Source organism: Vigna radiata, unplaced genomic scaffold (genome assembly GCF_000741045.1).
Source record: "Vigna radiata var. radiata cultivar VC1973A unplaced genomic scaffold, Vradiata_ver6 scaffold_167, whole genome shotgun sequence".
In the NCBI taxonomy this organism is placed as follows: domain Eukaryota; kingdom Viridiplantae; phylum Streptophyta; class Magnoliopsida; order Fabales; family Fabaceae; genus Vigna; species Vigna radiata.
Genome location: NW_014542360.1, coordinates 157,028 through 163,278, shown reverse-complemented (window position 1 = coordinate 163,278; position 6,251 = coordinate 157,028).

Sequence of the window (6,251 nt, the reverse complement as noted above, 5' to 3'; positions counted from 1 at the left end):
ATATATATATATATATATATATATATATATATATATATATATATATATATATATATATATATTCATCTTCAACTACTCTGTGTAATATGGGACCAGGATGAAATGGAAAATATGGCATGTGAAAAATATGAATTTTCTATCGCTCTATTGTTATTATTTTCCTGTGTAATAAAAATATGACTTAATTAGAAATTAAGTGCGTGAATCTAAGAATATTTTTTTTTTTTTTAAAAAAAAAAACTATGGGGAGGGACGGTATTATAAGATAGACAAAAAAAAAAATAGATTGAAAAATATTTATAAACAAAACTATGGCAAGGACACCTATAGCAGATGCAATTTTCTTTTGGATAATCTTGAAGAATGATTTTTCAGTGAGATGATTCTCCAAGAAAACCTTTCTCAAGAAAATCACTAGATTTTTTTATTCAAAAATATTAAACATACTTCTAAAGAAAAGAATGGAATACTTTATAGTCACTGTCGTCAATAATCAGTTATTTGTAAAATTATGAGAAATAAATTTTAATTATCATAATAGTCAATTATCATAAAATAATAGTCAATTATCATAAAATAGTTAACTATTTGTGAAGCGAGTAAAACCCAAGTTTTATTTAACTTAAACTAATGGATTAATGAACATAGCATAATCTATTTTTATATTTACAAAAATAGAAAATCAAATTTTAATGCAGATTTATTCAAAATAGATTTGGTAGGATTTTATATTTATTCTTTGAGATAATGAAAACCCTGTCATCATTAAAATACAATCGTAATCATTATAAATGTCAATATGTTTGCAAAAGTTCTGAAAAGTCTCGTTTCTTGTTAAACAACAACAAGAACACAAGTTATGTCGGATGATAGCTGTCCAGTACTGGATCAACTCGAAAAATATTTGTGATTAATTATGAAATCAAATAGAAAATTTTTATTTTAGAAACAATTCATAATACATTAAAAATATAAGGTTAAATATGTTTTGGTCTCTTAAATATTCTTTTTGGTTTTAGTTCTTATTCAAAATATTAGTGACATTTAATTTTTTTAGTTTTGAAACTATTACAAATAGTCCTTAAAATTAAACAGTGGTAAATTTTTTTATGACTAACGGTAAGACAGGTGTGTGCCACATTTTTTTTTCTTTTTTTTATGAAATATTTTTCACGTTTCTAAACCCTTTCTTCTTCTCTTCTAATTACTCAAAACATCCACCGCCTCCGACACTAGAGAGTCCATGCGGCAGCGTCATAGGCTCGAGCAGCTTCATCGGTAGAATCGAAGGTTCCCAACAAACCTTGGTTTTCTTCAACGGGTCTCTGATCTCTGCTACGAACCTCCCCCACGGTCTCTTTCTCACGCCCTGATACCGAGGCTGCTTTAAAAGGGATTTGTTGGCCGCCGCAGCTGCAGCCGTGACCATCGACGTCGTCCCACCTCTTGAAGATACTCTTGCAGAGTCACAAACATGGAATTCAAGACCCACATGCCAATCCCGTTACATCCACTATGAAGAAATGCAACATTGTCATTCTTGGCTTGAGATTTGAGGTTGTTTCTTCTCTGCAGGTTGGCAGCTATAGGTTGAGGGTTTTGATCTTGCAATTTGGGGGTTTGATTTTAGGGTTTCTGAATTTGGGAATTTTTCTTTAGAGGTTCTCTTCTTTGTTTTTCTGATGCTGCAATTGGAGGGGTTTGAATCTTTGTTTTCAAATTGGATTTTAGGGGTTTCCTGTGCTTGTGTTCTCTCTCTTTTTTTTTTCTTTGAAATTTGGAATTAGGGGTCCTGATCTTAGAGTTTTTGGGTGTTGCCATAGCTTTGACACTTTGTGGTTGAGGCAAAAGGTTTTTTCTTGTGGAAAAGGGTCCCTTGCTTTAGGGATCTGAGAGAGAAAAAAAGTATTTCTTCTTGATGATGTCTTTTGATCAGTATCTGGAATCTTACGCAAATCCTTCCTTCCATTTTGGTTGCTTGCTTAGGAGATAGAGGGATGAACAGAGAAAAGTATGTTGATCATTGTTGTTGGCCTTCCGCATCTCTTTGGAGAAATTAATAAAAAAATAAGAAAAAAAAATACAACTGGCTGTCTGAGCATGAACTGAAGAAACCAGAGCTGGTTTTATGAATTTCAATCACATTTCCCTAAAGAATCTTTTGTAAATGTATATTCTGATAGATGGTAAAAAAGGTTCTCATCATAAATAAATGAAAGGCTCCAAATACGTTTTCCAGAACAAGTAATTTAGCACTGTGACGTCCTCGCCGTAAGCTGAAGAAGTGGAAGCTACACATGCGCAACAGAAGTCCTCCATGATGACATTCTCGCCATAAGGATAAGGTAGATCCATTGCGAAGAAGGAAGGGTTTGGAAAAAACATGGAAAATATTTTAGAAAAAAAGAAAAAATGTGGCAAACACCTGGCTCACCATTAGCCACATCATACAAAAGTTTAACACCGTTTAATTTTAAGAAGTATTTGTAATAGTTTCAAAACTAAAAAGATTAAATGTTATCAATGTTTTAAGTAGGAACTAAAATAAAAAATTAGTGATACTTAAAAGTCTAAAAGCATATTTAACCTCAAAAGACAATTAATAAATACTCATAAAAAAAATACAATTTATAATTTATTTAGCATCTTTGTCAGGATCGACATATTCACTTAATCTTATCCCGTTTTTTTCTTTATTTTATGATTTAAATAGATTAAATTAAAATTTACATAAATAGAAGGAAAGAATAATCGACGGATAGTTTTTGGAGTTATTTTAAAAAAGAAACATACAGATGGATAAGTATGAAATAAATTATAAAATATAGATAAATCATAGTCCAAAAGCCAAATGTTTTAAATATAACGATATAAAAGATGACGTTGTAGAAAGCAACTCTAGCTACATTTATAGTTAACACCTACTTATTTCTATAAATTTAATTAAAAAACTGGAGAAGAAAAGCTTCAAAATTTTCTTCCCCGTCGGAGACAAGCAGAATAAAAATATAATGGATGAAATTAACAATAAATAAAATATACGTCAAAATGTTTGATTGAAAAAATTAATGCTAAAATAAATAATATGATGAGTTTCATTATCTTCTACTAAATTAGTTATATATTGTTTTCATCTTTTATTGTCCTTTCAATTATACAGACTCCATTCCTATCTAATTATATCCAAAATAGATGTCATCTTGTTTTTAGTTTCCACCATGCCAACTTGCAAGTCATCAATCACTTCACTCGCAACAATTTTATGCTTTTTCCTCACAATATTATCTATATACTTCTTTTACTAAAAATAAATTATCCCTTTTAATACCAACTTTTTAAAATTGTTCTTTATTATTATATTTATTCATAGAGAGAGGAATAATAAATTCCTTATCGTTTTATTATATCACAGCCTTTAAATCTCATAGTTGAATTGTTATTTCACATCAAAGTTTATATTAATAAAAAACAAAATATATATATATATATATATATATATATATATATATATATATATATATGGAGTTTGCTAATACTTTAGCAAAGTGTATCAAGTTAGAAAAAAAAATCTTATTCATAAAAAAAAACATATTTAAACACGGGGTATTTTAATAATTTTCATTCTTAATTTAAAATAAAAAAAAATAAAAAAAATCAGAAACACTCACTTAATCTTAACCCACTTTCCTTACTTATCTAATTTGCTTCCCTCTCATATTTATCCCCTCTCTCTTATCCATACACAACAACTCGTGACACCGCAATTTTTTGATTTTGATATGTTAATTTATTTGTTTGTTACTTTAATAATAAAATAATGGGTTAAATATGTTTTTAGTTATCCAACTATCAAGCGATTTTATTTTTCGTCCCTCTTTCAAACTTTGGTACACTTTCATCCTTATCCGTAAGGAAACTATAATTTTTCGTCCTCCAAAACTAACGCCGTTAAAATTAGGCTAAGTTGGATAACGGATTGGCACGTCATTTTTTCTTTTTCTGACATTAAGTCAATTTTTCTCTGGTTCTCTCCCTCCTTCTCCCTCCTTATTCTTCTTTGCATCTGACGTTGAGCTTCTTCCACTCTTCTTCCTCAAACCCCCTGTTGACATTGTCGCAACCACACACCTCCCATCCTGCCTTATTCACAATGCTTACACAAGCAAACAAAAATCAACAATTTTAAACAAAAATTTGAATTGTAGTTCGAGTTTCATCCAAAGTGACAAATGTTGGGGCAAATCGGCAAGAGTACCGAGTCACACAAGTAATATAAAATGGTAAGACCAAGTATCGTATCCTAGAGGACTCTCGACACTGAACAGTTGTGTGAAAACAAGATTAATTAAGACTTAGAATAAAAGAGATCATGGGTTGTATTGCAAAAATAATAAAATAAACCAAAATAAAATTGATCAGTGGCAAAAGAGCACATAAATGAACGGAGGTTGATTAATATGAGATGGATATGTTGTTGGGGTTAGATTTCACCAAGTTTCATGTATATAAGAATTATTCTTTATGCATTAATGCCAACGTCTCTCACTAAAACACTTAAACCCGATCCCTCGGTAAATAAGCATGTCCCTAATTACTAGTTCATACAATTCCTAGCATTCTTGGTAAAAATATGTGAAGATCAAGAGGTTAAGACGACTAAGACTCATACCCTCATCCCTGAGAAATATAACCCTTAGGAGTAATTCAACAAGGACTTGAATTAAAAGGAACCTCCCGGTACTCATGTAACTCACAGATCATGCTATTGTATAAGAAAGCAATAAGAACAGATGAATTACTCTAACAATTAATGAAAAAACATATGGAATTAAGAATCAATTCAAATATATGAGAGTTTACAAGGTTACATCATTCCCCAACAACAAATAGAAATTAGTTCCCCATAGACATGAGGGGAACTCTATGAACAATGGAAGAAAAGAAGAGAATGAAAGACTAAGAATTGGCTAAGAGTGTATTGCTATGCTCTTCTCTGCCAGGGATGTAAAACCTAGAGCCCTAGGGTCCTTTAAATAGTGTCAAACGCGAGTGAGATATCGCCCAAGCGTTGTAGGGAGCTTGCCTGAGCGAGAATTGAAGCTCATGTAAGGCTTGGGCATCAGATTTGGATGCCTAGGCTTTGAACGTCCACCCCTGGGCGACCAACACTGATGTTGAACGTGCATTTTTCGTTCCTTGTCTCTCGGGCTTCACGTTTTCCCTCCTCTTGGTTCCTTTTTGACCCCTTTTGAGCTCCATCTTCTTGGCTTTTCAGTTCTTCTTCCAGTATTACTTCAATCTCTGTCAAAACAAGGGGAATTTGTTAGAAAACTATTGAAATCAACCTCAACTATCTTATTCACACATTTTATTGAAAACACATGAGTCCAAGCAAGTTTCCAAGTGAAAAAGGGTGCTTTTAGTATCAAAATCACATAACAAATAACGGTGTTTTAAACCGTTATCACAACCCCCAACTTAGAACTTTGCTTGTCCTCCAGCAAAAAAAATGTAACTCAATTTTTTCAGAACAATCACTACAATGACTCAACCTTTTTCTAAAACTTTTTCAAGACAAGGAATCACTTTTATTAATTTCAGCATAAGATTTCAGTCAAGATGTGCAAATGCTTTAATTCAATCATGCTTAATGTGATGCATTTTTAACAGGTGTTATACTTAAGAGTGATTAATCAACCAAGCAGAGATGCAATCATAAATTCAGGCAACTATTCTTCACCAGGGAAAGTGTTTCACTCAAGCACTAAAAACTGTATCACTCAAGCACTCAAAAGTGTCTCACTCACCTCACAGGTGTATGTTGTGGTGTTTCTCTCTGTTATCACAATGCCACACAAATTAATTTTGCTTTCATTTAACCACAATCAAACACACTTACAAGCAGGTGTCATCACAAGGGCTTTTCATGGCTTGTAACTTGGTCGGGCTAAGAAGGAAATTGGTTTTTCTGGTCAGCAAAGTTCCTTGAGTTAAGAGAGAGATTTATGTAAATACCATTTAACAAAAATTCTCCTTCTTTTTCCCAGCTTTCCCTTGCATTGAGCTCTTTCTTTTGTTTTTTTGAATTTTTCTTTTCTCACTTTTTCTTTTCTTTAGCCTTTTGCTTTTCACTTGCTTTTTCTTTTGATTGCTCACTGCCTAGAGAAGTGGGTTGTTACCTGGCAAACCCAAACTTGAACCTTTATCAATACCTCCTCAAAGGTTCTCAACTTAACTCAAGGTAAAGATTT